The following is a 20,107-nucleotide window of genomic DNA, read 5'->3' as shown; positions in this document are numbered from 1 at the left end:
CAATACATTTGGATACCACATGAAACATGTCAGTGTTCAGGCTGTCTCCAGTTCTTGTCTGGGAATATTAGAGGAGCATTGCTTTCTGGGGGTGTGCTATTTGAGAAAGAAAGAAATTTAATACTAAATGCAGGCGGGGTCAGAGTGATGTAACAGGAAGCTCTGATGTTTCCCTTCTGCTGCTGATCACTTACAATCTGACAACCCTTCCAATTCTCCTCAGAGCAACCCCTCTCTCCACAGAAGACCAGAAGTAACCTCTTACATTTGGATCATCAGGCTCTGATAAACTGGATTTATACCCAGCTTGCAGGATCAGATTGTAGGTCTTTTATCATTCTCCACCTTGCTGGGGGGAGGGGGAGAATCACACTGTTTCATAAATTGAAAGGCAAAAATCAAATTGAGATCCAAGAATTTATTTGAATTTTTTTTCAAAGGAACTGTGTTTGGTGAGTACAGATTAAAACAGATTTACTGTATTAAATAAGAGTGACATCTCTGTGGCATCTGAATATACTTATCAAAATGGATATTAATATTATAAGGAGGAACTGCTTGCTTTTTAACCTGAGCATATTGGTAATCTGCAGAGGTAGAGCTATAAGAAAAAAAGTCTTTGTTTATGTTTTTTATTGAACAAATGCTGAGCTGATTTTATAACTGATATTATTGTTAAAATATTTAACAAATTTATCAAAAGTTGTATTGGTAAAAAGAATGATACAAACAAGACACCCAAGTCAGCACTTAAAGGATTTTTTCACAAACCCTAATATTAGCTGATCAGGTTTCAGAATTTGCATCTGGAGAGGATTAGGGCTTTACTGGTTGGGAAATAGTCCTTAAAACTAATTCAGGACAACTGGGGTTCTTGCAAGAGAGGAAGAATTAAGTGATAAAAGCAGAGCAGTTTTCTTTACTGGATTTTCATTGTTATTGTACAGGAGAAAGAGATTACATCTGAGTTAGACCAGAATGACTCCTTGCTGCTTTATAACAGAATTTAAAAGGGTTTTGTCATTTTTAAGGAAAAAATAACTCTGTGTTTGTCAGTTTTTGGTGAGGGTATTTTTCACCCTTCTTTTTTTCAATGTTTCTTTTCCCTGTGTGTGTGTGGGGGGGGTTAAATTTTGGTTTGGGGGTGGGGGGGTTTTGGTGGTTTAGTTTTTTCTTCGGTGTTGATCAGTTTAAAAAAATGTTTCCTCCTTTCCCCCACTTATTAAACCATTGCAATGTGGAAAACTGGAAATGTATGATTGGAGTGGGTGCATTTTTGTATAAAGGGTTAAGCTGACACTAAAGTTCGGTATCTATCTTGTTTGCCCTAGAGAGGATATAACTTTCTAATTTAGAAGTAGTATTTCCTGTCTGTATCCATGAAGCCACATTCCTATGATCAGTTACCTTTGTTAGTCAATTGCTGCATGTGTGTATAAGTATGATGGCGGGGGCGCGCTGGTATCATGGATCAAAACCCCCGTGAAAATGTATGCTAGTACTGGAAATCTATGTTGAGAAATAATAGCAGTAACAGTGTAAATAGGAGAGACAAATGAGACATTGTCCTGCAATAATTCAGTTAGCCCCTACTCACATTTTGAAGGTAAATCATAGAAGCGTCTGTGTTGTTACTATCTTACCTTAATAAATTCACATTTAATACCTGGGGCCAGGCTCAATCTGCTGCAAATGAGAGTAATCTTCATATATCATGGAACCTAGTCACTCATTTGCAACTGTGGGGGATTTAACAATTAAGTATGATGCTTTATAAATGGCTCAGTTATGCTCTCAGCTACACTGCCTCTAAATCTAGAGTAATTCCATTGAAATCAAAGGAGTTACACTTATCTAGATCAGCATGACTGATAGTCGGCTTTATTGGCTGCATCTTTTCTTTAAAGCTGTGGTTTTCAACCTTTTTTTTTATTTGCAGACCCCTAGAAAACTTCGACTGGAGGTACAGAGCTCTTTGGAAATCTATTGTCTGCTTATATAGTTGAATTCTGTTCAGTTCGTTTTTAGTTTGTCTTTCGCAGACCCCTTAGACGTAGTCTGCAGACCCCTGTTGAAAACCACTGCTTTAAAGAACACACAGAAATCGGCAGCATGAGGGAGGATGTGTTCAGCTGTATGTTGTGTATTACTTCACATATATTTTGCATGTGTGATTAATGTAGTAGTTCAGACATGGTAATACTATCTATTGTAGGCACCATGTTTTAGCCAGTTACTGTATTTAATTGTATGATTCTGCTTCCACTGAGGTCAAACTGTCAGTGATCCCAGGATCAGTCCCAAACTCGCAATAGGTGTGGGGCAAAAGGCATTTAGAGTTGATAAAATCAAACAATAAAAAAATACAGAAATCAGTGCTAATGTTGTTTTAATTAACTGAATACTAGAAATAATTGGATACAACAACTGTTTCCGCTAAATGGTTTAGGCTCCAATCTTTCACAAGCTTAACTTTGCTCAAGTGAGTAGTACCAGAGATTTCAGTTGGACTACTCAAACGTGCAACATTAAGCGTGTGTGTGTTTGCAGGAGCAAGGCCCTAATCAAAAATGATTAGCATATTTTATACGCGATAACCTGCCAGTGATGCTGAGCAATTTGGCTCAAATGATTTGATGTACAAAAGAAAGGTATTAAGTACACCTGACTACAAACCAGGGGTAGGACCAAATTCTGTGGTACTCAACATTCAGATTCTCCCAGGCTTATTCAAGCTCAGTGATATCGTGCTCTGGGATTCAACGCAAATACACTGAGCCTCAGCAGGCAAAACTCTCATTGACTTCAGTGGGAGTTCTGCTCAATTTTCAAAAATGCAAGATTTCTCCCAACAAAACAACTTTTTTTTCTGATTTGGTACAACAGATAAAGTCCTGGCCCCACTGAAGTCCATGAGTGTTTTTCCACCGACCAGCATTTCACCTAAGGTGTGCATGTTATAGTCAGGTTTAGTTTTGTGCTGAGGAATTAACTGCATCACAGATGTCAGGATGTCTCCCCTTACACCGTTTTGTTTTTTTACTGACAGGCTGCTGATAGACTTTTTTTAGTAATTTCAAAAAAAAAATTATATTAATTATTCATTTTAAGTCTGAAAGTACTGAGTAAACTTATTTAATCAAAATTCAGTGGGGGTCAGATTCTGCCTGGTGAGCATTACCTTATTCTCTGAAGAGTTCCATTGATTTCAATAGGATTGCTCATGGAGTAAGTTACTACTCGACATGCGTAAAGGTGTCTGAATCCAGATAGCAGGAAATAAAGAATAAAACCGGCCTGTCCTGCCAATACTTGCTCAGTTTAGTTCTTGCAAATGTAAGTAGTTCCATTGACTGCCGTAGAACTACTCGTGTGAGGCTTCTGTAGGACTGGACCCACAAAGCTTTCATAAATCACAAAGGAAAACTTATTTGAATACTTCAGTAACTTCCTCTAAGAAAATACTGAACCCAGTCTGTTTCCAATATTAAAATATATGCAGTGATATTAAAAATATATTTCTAGTAAGTGTTATAGTATATATTAAAGATGAGCAATGTCAGTGAAACGTTAGTTTCTACATTTCTGTAGGCTACTTGATTTAAGCTTTCTTTAAGAAGTTGTTCTCTTCTGTGCATTTGTTTATAGTTATCTTGGTTTTAGTAGTAAAATTCCTTCTATGCATACTGTTTAGCTGTCATTTATGAATGTATACAGAATACTGGAATAAACTCACAGCCCAAATTCACCTCTGCTGTAAAAGCATGTACAATAACTTGTCATTGGTGTTGCATCAACTTTAGATCAAAAAGTGTACTTGATTAAGAGGTATGCTTATTGAAAACACCTTCTCTAGGCTTAGTTTCTCAGTTAGGAGGGGAAATGTTTAAGACTTTAATGTATAACGTTCCAGAATTTTGGAATTTATTGTAGCATAGCATTGTGCTTAGGAACAAGTGAATAATTCTACAACCAGACTACACTTGATTTTTTGTCAAGAAAATAGCTTTCAAATGAGAAAACCCTGATAGGTTTCTGTTGTTGTCCGCACCATGCTGTTTTTCATTCATGATTTGATTAATGATTTCTGACATAATCAGAGAAATTCTGTTTTTAAAAGATGTCATGCAAATTGGATCTAATCCGGTTTGTCTATTCAATTCCTGTGTTCTTCAGAAAAAAAAAATACGAGGCACAAGGATCAATATTTGGAATTGAATACAGTTCAGTGCCATTTTTGGTTTTTGTAAACCAGATAAAACATGGAGAATTTGTCCCATTAATGGTCAAACCCCTTTCTCTTTAAATTGTACTTATTTTGGTAGCATCAATTAAAATACTCTACAGTATCTTATTTTTAGTGAGATATCTTCAGTATAATATATATACATTACACAGAGGGAAGCAGAAATTAGACCATTCCTTATCTAATTTCTGTTTAGAGAACTCTAAACGCTCCAGAATTATAAATATGAATTAAATTAGTTTTCATTGAGTATCTTTGCTTTTGCAGCATTTTCTTTGTTCTATTCTTGAAACAGAAGCAGACTTGGAAGAGTTAACTTTTGCATTTTCAATCAAAGTCTTGTTTTCTCAGTTATTTCTCATGCATATCTGCCTTTGGTTCCTCTGGCTTGTTTATGGTGTTTACATTTTCCCAGCAAAGCTATTCTTTTTTCTGCCCTACCTCTGTGCAAACACTTTTAATCATTGTTACAGTATGTATTGTCCAGTAGGATTAGAGTGATTTATTTAGAGCAGCTTTTCCAGGATAAGATACAATTGAAATTCATTATTTCTAAAGTGAACTAAGTTTTTTTGAAAAATGGCTTGACTTAAACTAAGTAATGTGTTTACTGCACCTCAGATGATATAAATCAGCATATCTCTGTTCAATTCAAAGGAAATGTCCCATTTTACACCAGCTGAGGATCTGTTCCAAGAAGTTCAGATTGCTTGGAACATCGTTAAACCATACCTGACAAATAAACAACTAATGGAATGTTAGAAGATGTCAATTGATACATGGTTAGATCCTGCAGGTCTTACTCAAGCAAATTCCCCCTGAGTTCAAGGAGAATTTTGTCTGAGTAAGAACTGCAGAATATAGCTTGTATTAGCCAGGCTCAAACTGGAATACCAAGTACTATGAATTAAACACAGTGATGATTAAACTTTTTTCTAAAGAATATTCTATAGACATTTTTATTTTTAAAGCAATGATCTCTTTAGTGTTTAGTAAATTATATTTACTCTTAATAGTCTAATTGGTACCATAGTAATTAAAACCCTTCTTTCAACATTATCGAGAACTCTTTAATGCTAATTCCATATTTGAAAACTGCAGGAACTGTAGTAGTACGGAATTACATAAAATGGAACTCGTTATATTCTTATTTGTCTCTTTTGTGTGTATAATGATGATGGCTGTTATAGAAAAACATTGTAGGTAATAACTGATTTGAGTGCATTAAGCTATTGGTTAATCAATATACTTTGGTGAGTGGAGGGGAGAACCTAACACCAATTAAAATATTGTGCTGGGATCTCCTTTGCAGTTAGATTTGTATAAATATTCATTTGTTTTGAGATTTTTAAAAATATTTATTCCCATCTGTTTCTGATGACAGCAAAAATGTAATTTGTTTCCAACATCTTACATCCAATAATTCTCTTTTGATGTATTTCAATGACTATCTTAACAGAGTGAGCCCCTTACCCTGCTTCGCCATGAATGGGATTGTGTATTTCAGTGGATACCTGCTATACACAGAAAAGGAAATTGTTGTATAGTCTTATTTTACTATATAGACATACCTTTTCAGGGATGATCGTGCAGCCTTCTGTATAATGGGGACATCCACCCTTCAGTTCATTGAATCCAGCAGGTGTCACTGTGGGGTCTAAAAGTGAGAAATATTTTAGAAACTAGTATAAATCTGAGATTTGGGTGCAGAATGTACAATTGAAAAATGTTCCCTTTCTCAGGCATTTTCCAAGATGATTTCTCAAGCATGCCATTTTGCATCTTAGGATATTTTGTTTTGCTATATACCATTTTACCAGTGTTCGGTATCCCTTCAGAATTTTGAAATCATGATAAAATACAACTGTAGATCTGCATCTGGTACAGGATGAGAAATTTCAACCCCAAAGCTCAGTTTTGAGTCAGGGAAGGTATTGGAGCCAGCTTTGTTTCTAATATTACTAATAGCTTCTGTGAGAGTATACTATCTGGACTCATTTTACAGTAAGTTCCAGAAGTCTTCCTTGCAAACCCAAATTCTCATTTTAGTCAGTGGGAAGTTTGGTCACACAAGTAACACATTTGCAGTTACTCTGAGCCCAGGAAGATGCTTTGCAGTAGGTTATCATAAACATGTGTTTACTGAGACAATCCATATATTGTTTTCTATTTCATTCTTGCCCAAAGTAACATAATAGCTTGTATAGATATGGCTCTTTCATTGTAAAAATATTTTGAGTAGAGGAACTTTTACACATTCTACCAATTCTACCAATCAGAACAAGAAGTCAACTCCATACTTTTGCAAGCAAAAGAGTCATGTCAGTGTGCTGCTGAGATAGTTTGAGGGCTGTGTCTGACGTGGTCATTATGTTCTGGTGGGTTTTAAGTTGGATGTATAGATTCATATTGCAATGGACAGAAGTACAGTTGTTCTCAATAAGTGCATTGCCAAAAATAATTCCTTTATGTCTACTTCTCCTATACTGTATAGGTATATTTTCCAGAGCATTTCAATTCCCCCCTCATTTAAATGATGAAGTTTCACTTTGTGGCTGTTTGTTTCCTTTATGGAGGAGGCTACAGATATTGTTGTTTATAGTCCATGAACTTAGATGGAGAAGTTATGCCCATATGACTGTATAGGGGGTACACACTGAATGGAATACCTTACTAGCCTTCTCTGGAAACCTGCTCAGCAAATTCTGTGATGCCCTGATCTACCTATAAATGAGACCAGAGCACACATGATATAAATAAATGGAAAGACTGATGAATCTCAAGACTATGCTGGTAGTTGAAAAGTTCTAAGAACAATTGGCAATACAAGCCTGTAGCTTCACTGCAAAGTTGCTGTGTCATACACAGGCCCCCTGGCAAAGAGACCGCTGTTCTTTGTGAACAATTCTCAACTCAGACCTGACAAATTCACTACACCAAACACATGCCTGGCAGAGTATTGATCCATAAAGAGTAGCATGTAAGGCATCTACAGAGAGTTCATAACTTGTCAAGATTCATAATCATTGTGAGATTTCAGTATGGGTAATATTTAAGGAATAATATAACTATCCTGAAAATATGCTTTATAAAAATAAGTTAATGACCAGGGGCTAATATGTCTTGGTGATGCTCCATCCCAGAAGGAAGGAATTGTCGCTCCACCCAGCTTCGCTGGTGGTATAATGCAACGCACATTTGCCTAGCCTTCCTTCATCCCAAGACTTTCAATGGAAAACTATCAGACATAACTGCAAACAAGGAACATTACAACTGCCAGGGAATCACCCTACCTTTGAATAAAGACAAAAGGTTGTTTCAGTACAGGCACTCTATATCCTTTTAGTGAGGAGACATCCTGAGGAGAAGGGATGTTCTTGTGAAAAACGTATCCTGATTTCTGCGAAGCCAGCCAGCCGTGGAACAGACTGAACTTTGGAGGGAAAACCTACTTTTTTAAATAGGAAAGGTAACGGTTAATAAGTTAAGGCCCAGGGGAGTGTTTTATGATGATAGTTTGCATTGTAACCATTTCCAGCAGAATTGCCACCGTTTCTGAAATACTCTCTTTCTTTTTCTATTGTGAATGCTGTGTGTTATACAGAAGTGGTGGTTTAAAGTAAAACTAGTAAACTGGGGTATCCTGCTCCTTTGGGGGCAGGGGAGCTGGGCTTTCTGTGAGTAACCAGCATCAGGGGCTGGATATCACAGGGCGATGCTTCAAAGAGATTCAGGAACTGGGTGCATCTATTGTTCCCCTGCAGGGTAAAGAGCAGGCTGGCCTAGCCTGAAAGAGAGTGCTTGAGTGGCTGCTGAATGCATCCAATGAAGTGGGCTGTAGCTCAGGAAAGCTTATGTTCAAATAAATTTGTTAGTCTCTAAGGTGCCACAAGTATTCCTTTTCTTTTAATGGGCTGGTGGTGTTAGCCATCATCGCACGGCCCCTCTCACTCGAAGTAGGGGCCGACAAGGAGACTCACAATCCTGGGTACCCCCAGAACCATCACAGGCTGTTAAATATCATTATCTTACACAGGTACAGAAATTGTAACCTCGTTAAACAGTCCTGTTTCCTTTCTCTCCCTACTCTTTTTCCTCTTTAAGCCCCCGTCCTGTTCCGTTTTTATTCTGTTCCATTTCCTTTCCTGTGATGATGTCCAGTGAGTCATTTTGCCAGGCACTAACAGGACAGCTTGACAACACTGCCAAAAGCTTATCCTATATTGGCTCATGTATATGAAACTAACCTCTGCTGTATCCTTCCTTTAAATAAAAGATAAGTGTCTGCTCTTAACACACATCTAGCTGTTGGGGAGAGGAAACCCTTTCTGCAAATAACTGTACGATGAAAAGGAGAAATTCCCAGTTGTTGCATCCTTCTTGAAAAGCCGTTCTTGAGAAGAACAGACTTATCCATTGTAACTGGACTAGGGTTGCCAACTTTCTAATTGCACAAAACCAAACACCCCTTCCTGGCCTCTTCTCTGAGGCCCCGCCCACCCCACTCGCTCCATCCCCCCTCCCTCCATCGCTCTCTGTCCCCCACCCTCGCTCACTTTCAACAAGCTAGGGCAGGGGGTTGGGGTGCGGGACTGCTTCAGCTGGGGAGGTGGGCTCTGGGGTGGGGCTGGGGATGAGGGGTTTGGGGTGCAGGAGGGGGCCCAGGGCTGGGGCAGGGCGTTGGGCTTCGGAAGGGAGTTCGGGTGTGAGAGGGGATACGGGGTCTTGGTGGCACTTACTATGGCTCCCAGCAAGTGGCCGCGAGGTACATGGGCAGCCAGGAAGGCTCTGTGCATTGCCCTCATGCCCGCAGGCACCAGCCCCACAGCTCCCATTGGCTGCAGTTCCTGACCAATGGAAGCTGCGGAGGTGGTGTTTGCAGTGGGGGCAGCGCATGGAGCTTCCCTGATCGCACCTGCACCTCGGGGCCGCAGGGACATGCCAGTCGCTTCCGGTAGCTGTGTAGGTAGGGAGCCTGCCTTAGCCCCACTGTACTGCCAACTGGACTTTTAACAGCCCAGTCAGCAATGTAAAAAACCGGGTGTTCCAGTCGAAAACTGGATGCCTGGCAACCCTAACCTGGACATGTTTGGTAAACGAGATTTTTTAACTCATGGGGAAGCTGTTAGTGTGTTATTAAAGGTTGAATGCTTAAAACAAATCATTTCAGGAGATATCAAAGCTAAGGTTCCTCTTTCAAGGTTATTTTGGTATGTTCCACTTGGCTATTTCCTATTTCTCTCTTTCTTGTTAAATGTGGTCCTTATTGCACCATATTACTCTTTACTGACCTAGTTCAGCACTGCATTTAAGCACATCCTTGAAGCCAGTGATGAGCTGCCAAAATCTTAACAACGGGTTCCCTCCTCACCCCACCAGGGGGTCGTTGCCCACCCCCGCCCCCCGGGACTCCTGCATTCCTTGATGACCCCCCAGGACTCCTGTCCCATCCACCCACCTCCCATGTCCCCTAACTGCCCCCAGAACCGGGCAGGAGGGTCTCGTGGGCCACCGTACTGGGTGCCCACCCCACCCCACCCTTAAGAGCCAGAGGGACCTGCTGGGGGGCGAGGTGGGGAGTCCCGGCGGTGCTTACCTGGGGCAGCTCCCAGGAAGCATCCGGCAGGTCCCTCTGGCTCCTAGGGTTGGGGGAGCGTAGCTAGGTGGGGAGCAGGGGGAGCGGCCACTCCTCCACTGATCACATCAAAAGTGGTGCCTTAGGCACCGACTCCCTGGGTGCTCTAGGGCTGGAGCACCCACAGGGAAAATCTGGTGGGTGCAGAGCACCCACCAGCAGCTCCCCACCCCGCGCCCGGCCCCAGATCACCTCACCTCCACCCCGCCTCCTCCGCTGAACGCACTGCCCTGCTCTGCTTCTCCGCCCCCTCCCCCGGCTTCCCATGAATCAGCTGTTCGGTGGGAAGCCTGGGAGGGCTGAGAAGCAGGCGGTGGCTTCGCGCTCAGGCCGAGGGTGGCGGATGTGAGCTGGGGTGGGGAGCGGTTCCCCTGCTTGCCCCCCGCCACCGGGTTACCTGCTGCGGGGCGGGCGGCCCTCCTTGCGCCCCCCCCCTCCTGCCCCAGCTTACCTCTGCCTCCCTGGGCATGAGCGAGAAGCCGCCGCCTGCTTCTCAGCCCGCCCCAGCTTCCCGCGCGAACAGCTGATTTGCGGGAAGCCGGGGCGGGGGAGAAGCAGAGCGGGGCGGTGTGTTCAGGGGAGGAGTCAGAGCAGAGGTGAGCTGGGGCCAGGGGTGGGGCGGGGAGCTGCCAGTGGGTGCTCTGCACCCACCAAATTTTCCCCTTGGGTGCTCCAGGGCTGGAGTCGGTGCCTAAGAGTCGGTGCCATGGAGTCGGTGCCTAAGGCGCCACTTTTGGCCGGTTAAATTTAGAAGCCCTTTTAGAACCAGTTGTCCCTCGCGGAACAACCGGTTCTAAAAGGGCTTCTAAATTTAACAACTGGTTCTAGTGAACTGGTGTGAACCGGCTCCAGCTCACCAATGCTTAAGGCCCATTGATGTCAATCAGAAAAAACGTATGCTTAATGTAGTCTGAGTGCTCTGATTCTCCCCAGTTGTTGCAGAACTCATGCTAATCCATCAGTTACTAATGAAGATCTGAAAGGTTCTGTTTCTTTTATCATAATGAGCATGTTACCCAGTCTACTAAGTCATAACAGCCTGATTAATATTGACATTAAAATTAGATGTCAGTGCAAAAAATAGAAACGCTGCGGAACTGACTTAGATCATCCCTATTCTATTTTTTTTTAAAGAAATAAAACTGCCTATAGAAATAGCAAGAAAACTATTGGGGTTGGAAAGCCAAACAAATAAGCCCTGGGAGCAGCCTCTCCTTTTATTTATTCATGCTGTCTTATTGCCTTTCGGGGTCCAAGGATTCCCTTAGGACTCTGTCAGTTATTTTCTCCCATTGCAGCAACTTAATTTCTGGCCGAAAGAAGTGTCTAGGGCTGTCTTCAAACCTCATCCGTGTCATTCCTGTATTGGCTAGAGAGGCCACGGCAGCATGTTATGAGAGTTCTTTCCCTCCCGCAGATGCTGAATGCTAGATTCTAGCTAGATCAGGGAGCCATCCTGAATCTCTCACTTTGTAGAACTAGCCCCCGGGCCAGCTGCCTTACCCTCTATTTTTCTTAAATTATTTCCCAGACACTATAAATATACACAAGAAGAGCTCAATGAGAGCTATTTGTGCACATTCAAGGGCAGAATTTGGCCTATAGAGTTCAGCTGGGCACATTTTATTTAGCGATATGGAGATAACACCAATCTGCTGGCATGCTAAGCTTTTCCAGGAGTCACATTACAACACAGTGAAGGACTTGGCAGTACTTCAGGATCAGTCCGATAGAGAGCAAAATGACTGTAGTCTCCATGGTTGGCAGGTGCTCCAGTGTGTGGGGGGTACTGGAACATTTTGAAAGAGTACCAGCAATACAACTGAATTTATACTGGTCCTGTGGAGTCAGCACCCAGAGGTTCTAGATTCAGGAAAGATTTTAGGCCCCATTTCCAGTTAATGTTCTCAGCCTACTGGGAGAAAAATGATCATCCCAGGAAGATGATGCAGTGTGATAGGCAGCTGCTAGAGTGTGAGTCCTCTTTCATAACCTTACCTCCTCAGGACAGAATGCCATATTGATAGCCACCATCACCACCCCTCCCTAACCCATGTGTTTTTCAAAAATCCTCAGTCAGGACCCCAAAATCATGAGATTATCCTAAAAATCATGAATTTTTAAAATATTTTTTTCCTAAACTTAACCTAGATGTGAGCCTTTAGGGTTCATCTGTTCAACTTTTCTCCCAAACTATATGGGCTATAAACATTCTGTGTGTGTATGTGTATATGAAAGCTCAGAGTCTCACAAGTAGGTGTCTACAGAAGTTGGGCTTTAATAAAAACATTGAATATGTGAGACCATCATGAGACAATAAAATCATGAGATCGGCAGCACCAAATCTGATAAAAGTATTGAAAATGGGGAAGATTAAAGCAAATGAGGGAAATAACGACTACTGCAGTGATGGGGGCGCGTATGGACCGTAGGCTCAAAAATGGTCTTCATAGAAGAGTAGAAAGTTCCTTCTGGACAAAATAATTGAATGGAAGGTCTCTGGCCACCATAGGTTTAAATCCTTGAAGGATCCCTCTGCTCTGCTCATATATTTAGGACCATCTGTCCAAGGTGAACCTAGTACTCCACAACCCTTCATAAGCTGCTGCCACTTGTTTACATGCACACATGAATAAAATGATGCAGTTGTATATGGCATGAGCTCACAGTAGTTTTGTTATATTTCTCATGTACTTGTACAATATTTTAATCCAGCAACAAAACAATTGGAATGAGTTCTGGAGTTTAGCAGATGGTTAATTAGAACACCATGGGATCCTGTGTTCCTGTTGATCAAAGTATGTCCAAACAGAGAGAAGATGTGTGAACTTCTATCTAGGCCATTACAAGATTTTAGTTGTCTGTTACAGAGACTTTTTTATTGAATTACATATAGATTCTAATATGTTAAGGCTGAAGCAAAAAGAACTTAGTGTTTATTCGGTATCTTTGTCTTCCTGGAGATAATAGAACCACATAATGTAGAGATGGAAGAGACCTGTTAGCTGATCCATTTCATATCGATGCTAGTGAACAATTCTTCCCTATTTTACATTTATTAGTACAATCAGGCTAGTCTTAAACATGCCAAGTGATGAGGCTTCCATGATATCTCTTGGGTGTATAATACATTTAGTCGTCATTACATTTTTCTTGAGATTTAGTCTAGAGTTTTCCTTTTGGCCCTATTCTTTCTAGTCATATACTGCCTTTAAATGCAAAATAATTCCTCTCACTCCTTTTGGTGTTAACAATATTTGAGAGATGTAAAATCTACCTTTAATCATCTTGTAACTAAGTTAGGCATATTTATCTTTTCCCATCCCACCTAGCCCACACCAGTTTAGATGGTCCTTTCCATTTGTCAATATTTTTTGGTAATAAAGGTCGCAAAATTGAGCACAGTATTCATTGGGTGGTTGAACCAGTCTTATGCAAAGGGCAACTGGTGTTACCTCTGTCTTGTGACAGGTCTGCATGTGCAGCCCAAAACTACATGGGGTCCTTTCCTGCCCTCTAGCTGCAATAAAAGTCTGCTGATTGGTTGTTCTCCTATAGGACTATGAGCTACTACAGGATAGCCAAGACAATGTTGTTTTCTTGTGCAATCTTACTATAAACCAACTATATTTCCTGTTTCCTTCAATTGCCAGTGGCCTATTATAATGCTGTAAGACTATTACTATAAATGTTCTTCTATGGCAAGTTCTAACTGAATGGTAAAATACATTGTATTAAAAGATTCTGGAGAAAAATTCTGTTCAATATTTTTACTTGTATCATCACTGGTAGCTGTAAATATGTGCTAAGGTAATAAAGGGATGAGTAGGAAAACTTACAAACTGTAAATTAGTTCTAGTGTAATTAGTAAAATGAAAATAAGCAAGAATAGCTCAGGCTGTTGACTTTGGAGTTCTGAACAGATGTGTACAAAAATAACTATTTCTTGAAATTTCACAAGAAAATAGTTTTTCTGTCTCTCTCTCAGGTTTACTCCCGTTTAATGTTTTAGTGTGGAAGGTATCTTTGGCCTTCTGGAGTTTAGCCATTTTCCAGTGCAATTGGGCCCACGTTTGCTAATAAAAATGCATACAACTTTGAAAAATGTATGCAGAAATGGGTCCTTTCTGAATTTGTAACAAAATGTCAAAAACTTGGAATTTGAAGGAGTAACATTTTATCATTCAGATTTCATGCTCCTCTACCTCTGATTTTAGTAATGAACTTCTTTCTTTCCTACTTAGGCTAAAGTCTTAATACCTTTGGAATGAACTTGACAAAAATTTGGTAACTTTCACTGTCTACCAACTTTGGCTATGTGGCCTGGTCCAGATTCAAGCTGACGGGTATTTAGAGGTTAAAGATGAGTATTTGTAGTGAAGATTGTCATTGAAACTTAAAGTTTTAATAAAGTGGCTCTTAAGCTCCCCTCTCCTTTCATGGCTGGAGGGCATCATCTTTACACCCATGGATCCTAGGGTCACCAGATGTCCCGATTTTATAGGGACAGTCCCAATTTTTGGGTCTTTTTCTTAATAGGCTCCTATTACCCCCTACCCCCTGTCCCAATTTTTCACACTTGCTGTCTGGTCAGCCTAATGGATCCAGGCTGTCATGAGAACACAGAAAGAGGGACTGCCACCTTTATAGCATGATTCTCCCTTTTCCCTTGGGGACTCCACAGGATGTCAGCTCCACACAGTCTAGATCCTACATCACTGAAGTCTATGGGAGTTTTTCCACTGATGTCAAGGGGTGCAGGATCAGGTCTGGATCAGGTCAGGATCTGGATGGAAAGGCAGTGGGTGAGAAGTGGGAGCTATCAGCTCACCAATATTACAGAGCCTGTAGAAATCATATGCTGCTTCTACCGTCTGAAATATGGGCTCAGTGCATTGGGCAGCTTCCTTCTCCTTGAGAGATCCAAGGACAGTCCTGGTTGGGGCAACATGACTCCTGCAAGAACTGTTTGACTATGGGCTAACGGGAAATGAAGGAGTCAGGCAATGTTGTGGAAGTGAGGGGGCCTCTGGTAGTTCTTGGTGTGGGAATTCCCAGGCTCTTCCACTATGGGGTGAATTTCAGGAATTACCATGTAGGTGAGAATTTGCAACTTGGTGACAACTGAAAGTGTTTCCCAGCATGCACAAATGCTTTATCTTCTTAAGTAATATGTGAAAATAAATGTGGTGGTCTCATTCTTGTCCCTAGAGGGCAATTTATCTATATAACAAAGACAACTTAATATGAAATTCTTGGTAGTCTTTGTGTAATAGATGGCAAGGACGGGAAAATTAAGAGTGTTGCATGTCAGAAGTGAGGTCAACAGAGCAGTGAGGAGAAGCTTATCTAACATTTACTTATCCTACTGGATGACTTGCTCAACCCACTGCTGCTATTCCATCACATGAAAGAACAAGGGAAAAATCCAGTGATTTTAAATTTATTCAACACACAATATCCAGATATGCAGATTCCGTTCTTGATGGGTCTTATACAGTAAGACAATTAAAACCTAAACTAGTGGCAAGTGCCCGTGGAAGAGTTTTGAGTTGACTTCATACACTGAAACCTTTTCCAAATTGTTAACTATGGTCAGGTTTGCCATGGGCCTCTTGTTGGAACTGGCAATGCTGCCAATGTTTCCCCCACCCACTCCAAATCTCCCAAATCCACTGCATGCAACCTTTGAGCCTGATCTTGCACAACCCCTCCAGATGAAAGTAGAGTTTACTCAAACACGTCATCCCATGTTCTTCAGTGCAACTCCTTGCATGAGTAAGCACTACACATGCAGAAGTAAGTTTGCAAAATCATCAACAATTCAGAGGAACTTGATGATGGAAAAAGGAGCTAGTGGTGACATGAGGAAGAAAGAAAGCCAATATTGAAGAATATACATGTATGGAATACAAAGTGTGTCCATTTGCCAGTGGTGTGTCCATTTCAAGTGATGAGTCATGTGGGTAATTTAGTTTTTATTTACTAAGCATGAAGTTACTTAGTATCTATTTAGTAAAGAATACAGAAATATAGCATGGTGAAGAAAGGAGTGTGAAAGTTGCTTAATTTTAAAAATAAAGCATCTAATTTATAGCCATCAACAACATTTCTGTCATTGCATGCTTGTTATGTGTTCCTTCTAGAATATCCATGCCAATCTTTAAATGCACCTAGGCAGGCAATTATTTTCTGAACTTTAAAAACAATTCAAGGAGTATTTTGTAGAAAGCAGTTTTGCCCAAGGCCTTTCAGTGACTAAAAGAGCATTTGGAAAAATTAGGAACAAAATATGATCTAACACGGGGCTTCCTACAGCTACATGGGGATGTTTTGTTTTAAATTAACTAGGTTTCCTTAGAAAGCAACTAGCTGAAAGAGCTCACAGAATTTGCTTATGTAACTTATGCTGTTCATGGCTCAAATATTGCCAACAGAATAATTTATCCGCTGGAATAAACTGGTGGAGCTCGATGGGTTCAACTTAGATGTGCAAAATTTACAGCCACAGAGAATTAGACTTAAAATTTTAAGACTTCAAAGAAAGTTTGCAAGGATTTCTGAAACTGCCATTCTTCAATCCAGTTCTAATTTTGGAGGCTAATTTCATATTATCAACAGGAAGAGAAGTAGGACTATATATATAATCCGAAAATGATTAGTATGTTTACTAGCACAGCTAACTTACAAAACAGGGGGTATTTGATTTAAAGCACAGCCCTGTAGATAGCAGTGTCCTAATAAATGAGCACAAATAGGCATAGGGTGGGATAAATTCAGCTTGTCACAGGCAGACAGTTGTTTCCTGACACTGGACAGTTGGTCAACAACTTCCAGTGTTGAAGATGTCACAGGTCATAGGGATTCTAACGTGTGTTTGCGGCCCCTTCGTCTTAACAGGAAGGTCATGGAGTTATCAAGCAACTGCTGTGTGTTGGCTGAAGAGATTCGACTGCCTTTCCTGCCCAGTTGTCAGATGCACAGACAGGGAAGGGAAAACAATACAACTATAATGTATCTGCTGGTACCTAGACCTTATTTTCTCTTGGTGTTTTCGGCTAGAAACTATAGAACTCACGTTTTCACCTATTCTCATATCCTTTATGTCCCACTTGATTCTGTGGGCCAGATCCTTTGGTGGTGTAAATTGGCATGACTTCAATGGAGCATCCAATTTACACCTGCTGAGGATCTGTGTCTGTGTTTCCCTCCAGACTATGGGACCTGGGTCACCATCTTTCCACAGCTGCTCATATCCCTAGTGGCTCTTTAGGAGCTGAATTCCCACTTCTCTGTAACTCTCAAGAAGAAATTGGTTCTGCGATGAACTTCAAGAATAGAACCTTCTGTTACATGTTCAGTACTGAGGGACAACAAATGAAAAATTGGAACTGTCTTCTTCAAAACAAACCATGTATTAGTCAAGCCTATTATGTTCGTCATTTGGTAAAGGGGCCCCTTTGTCAATGTTTTGGTAAGTTATTGTGTTGTTTTCCGAAGCAGAAGGAAGGAATGCTGTGCAAAGAGGCTATTCTTTTGTTATTGTTCACCCTGAAAACTAGATTAATCTTTTTGTTTTCTTTTGTTTTTGCCTGCACCTTGTGTTAGGATCCAATCAGTGACAAAGAATGAGCTTGACTCTGTTGTTAGAAAACCATTTGGTAACAAGCCTAATGCAACTCTGCTGCTCCTGCCAAGTTTTCCTTTAAGAAAGCATTAATTAATGGATTTGAAGTAGAATTGGGTGAACTGGTTGGAACAAAATCAGAACCCGCTCTCTCCTTCACCCAAAATTCAAACAGAATCTTTGCTGAGAACTGGAAAAAGTTCACTTACTCATCTTCCTTTTTAAATGCTTACACGCCTCTGCATTTCCTACTCTCAGACAGGGACTGGAAATCAAAGTACCAAAATACCATGGAAAAAGGGAGCTCTTGCATTATTTCTGGCATACTTATAACCTGGAAGTGTCTGAAAAAATCTCTAAAAAGCCTGTTCTTGTGAGATTCCCTAATTTCTTGGAACAGCTTCTGAAAAACACAGATATTTATCCAAACTCAGCAGAATCTATGAAACATTTCAGTTTTCTCCTGACCTCTTTCCATATCAGACATTTTGAACAAACTCTACATTTTCATATTCCTTAGCTCCTGCCTCTTGTTCTTTCAACGGAACAAATGTGAAAATGCACTGCCTTTTCCCCCTCATGCACATTAGTTTTGTAAAGTGATTGACCATCTTTTCTCCCCTGCAGTAGACATAACAATGTCGTTAAGAAAATGATCAGTGTGTTGAATTCAACAGGGCTCTGTGGGAGCTCTGAGCGCCACATGCACAGAGTTCATTGCAGGATCAGGGCCGCAGTTAACAACAATAAATCGTTAATGAATGTTTACCATCCTATCTGAAACATAAGAGTATTTTCTGGCTCTAATTTGAAAGAATAAATCCTGATTTTATACAAGTAGAGGGTAGGGGACTTAATTGAATTTATTCTTTTTCTCTGGTTAATTTCTGACTGATTTATAACGGACTATAAGTTCTTTGGGGTCGGAGCCTTCTTTTTGTTCTGTGTTTGTACAGTGCCTGACACAATGGTATTCTGGTCCATGAGTGAGGCTCTTACTTGGTGCTGCAGTAATACAAATGATAAATAATAATAATGAATCTGTGCCATGTTACTCTTTCAAATTCTGGTTGCTACTGAATGCCTCACTCAAATCCATTCAACAATCTATTATGTTAAAAATTATTGTCCTAGAAGTACAGTATATTAATGAGAATTTTAAAAAGCTGATCAAATAATGATGAGTGCAATATGAAAATCTAGACAGAGGTGGTGATAAATACAATAAATGTGGTTTCCAGCACAATCTTGTCAGTGTTCATTAATAAGTACCTAAAGAAGAGAGGTCGAAGGGCATGGTCTTGCTCAAATAGAACCTTGCTCTAAGTCAATAGGATCTTTGCCATTAACTTCAGTGGGATAAAGATTAAGCATGCAGGGCCTGACTGTCAATTCACACTAGTGTAAAACCATTGTAGATCCATTCACTTGAACCATATTACTTTGGTTTTACACCAGGGTAAATCAGATCACACTCTGGTCCACTATGCATCACCCACCTTCCATTCCTTTACATAGTGCTTCTATATAGCTCTTAATTGTGCTACTGTAGATACACATGGTTTTAATGAGTAACTTAATCTCTCTCATTAACAAAATGTTATTCTTAGGTTTTCAGGATAAAAAAAAATTAGTGATGGCAAATGAATGAGCGAACCTAACTTTTATTATTATCATTATTTATTTATGATTAATTATTATTAATTTTCGAGGGGAAACCCATGTGTGTGGAGAGAGAGAAAAAAAGATTAGCTAATCTACATATACTTCCATATAAATTTTTTTTTTCATATTTTAGCATAATTTAGTCACACTCTTCTGCAAGGGACAATACAATTCCTCTATAGCATTTCAACTGTGCAAAAGGTAATATCTGAAGTTGTGGGCAGAGGTAGTGTTTGCAAATTCCTTTATAAAATAATGAGATTTATGAGCATAACATTCATACTGTGAACTGAAAATTTATTCTGATGTCCTTAGTAGAATATATGTACATCTCTCCAGATTTTGTACATAATATTAGTAGTCCTTTTATAGCACCTTCCCTCTAAAATGCTTTACAAATATTAATTAGCTTAGCTTCACAAACATTATCATGAGGTAAGTGTTGTGTCCTTTCTCTGTACACAACAATAATATGGAGAACCCATAAATTCATAGTTGGATTCCAAATAACTGTTTATCAACTACATACAAATATACAAGGCCTACCTACCTATGTACAATGCTACTTGGGGAGGTTTTCTAATGACTACAGCATCTGACACCATCTTCTTGCTCTGTAGTGTTAGGGTCGCTTGTAGTAGAAACAAGGACATGAGTCTCGCTGGTACTATCACTAGTCATTGATAGGCTGTATTGTAGACTCAATACATTTAACAGCCATCACTGATGAAGAACCTTTTGCTGAACTGGTGGTGCTCAAAAACTGATTGGGTGCTACTTCTACCCGATGAGACAGTGGACCAGTCTGTGACATGATAATTCCAGGTTTCCATGAACTATCTTGGTAACTTCTTAATGAGATATTTTTCTCCCATATGAATACTGTGCAGTTTGCAGTTTTAGTTTTACTTTCCTTAGGCCTCTGCAGTCACTC

The 20,107-nt window shown here is 40.3% G+C and overlaps 1 protein-coding gene across 6 annotated transcripts in view; it reads left to right on the top strand.

Moving 5' to 3' along the window:
• CALCRL (calcitonin receptor like receptor) overlaps positions 1 to 20,107 on the top strand; it is a 96,970-nt gene continuing 76,863 nt past the window's right edge. For 3 of the 6 annotated variants that reach the window (XM_043524800.1, XM_037912691.2, XM_007069903.4), the window contains exon 1: positions 170 to 452. The gene's annotated coding sequence lies outside the window, so the exon portion shown is untranslated. Of the gene's footprint in view, positions 453 to 20,107 lie in introns of all 6 variants that reach the window. The other 3 variants (XM_037912690.2, XM_043524802.1, XM_043524801.1) reach the window with 3 other exon arrangements.

The sequence above is a fragment of the Chelonia mydas genome, chromosome 11 (assembly GCF_015237465.2).
Source record: "Chelonia mydas isolate rCheMyd1 chromosome 11, rCheMyd1.pri.v2, whole genome shotgun sequence".
Lineage (NCBI taxonomy): Eukaryota > Metazoa > Chordata > Testudines > Cheloniidae > Chelonia > Chelonia mydas.
Note: the sequence above shows the minus strand (reverse complement) of the source record. Positions and strands in the feature narration are given on the sequence as shown.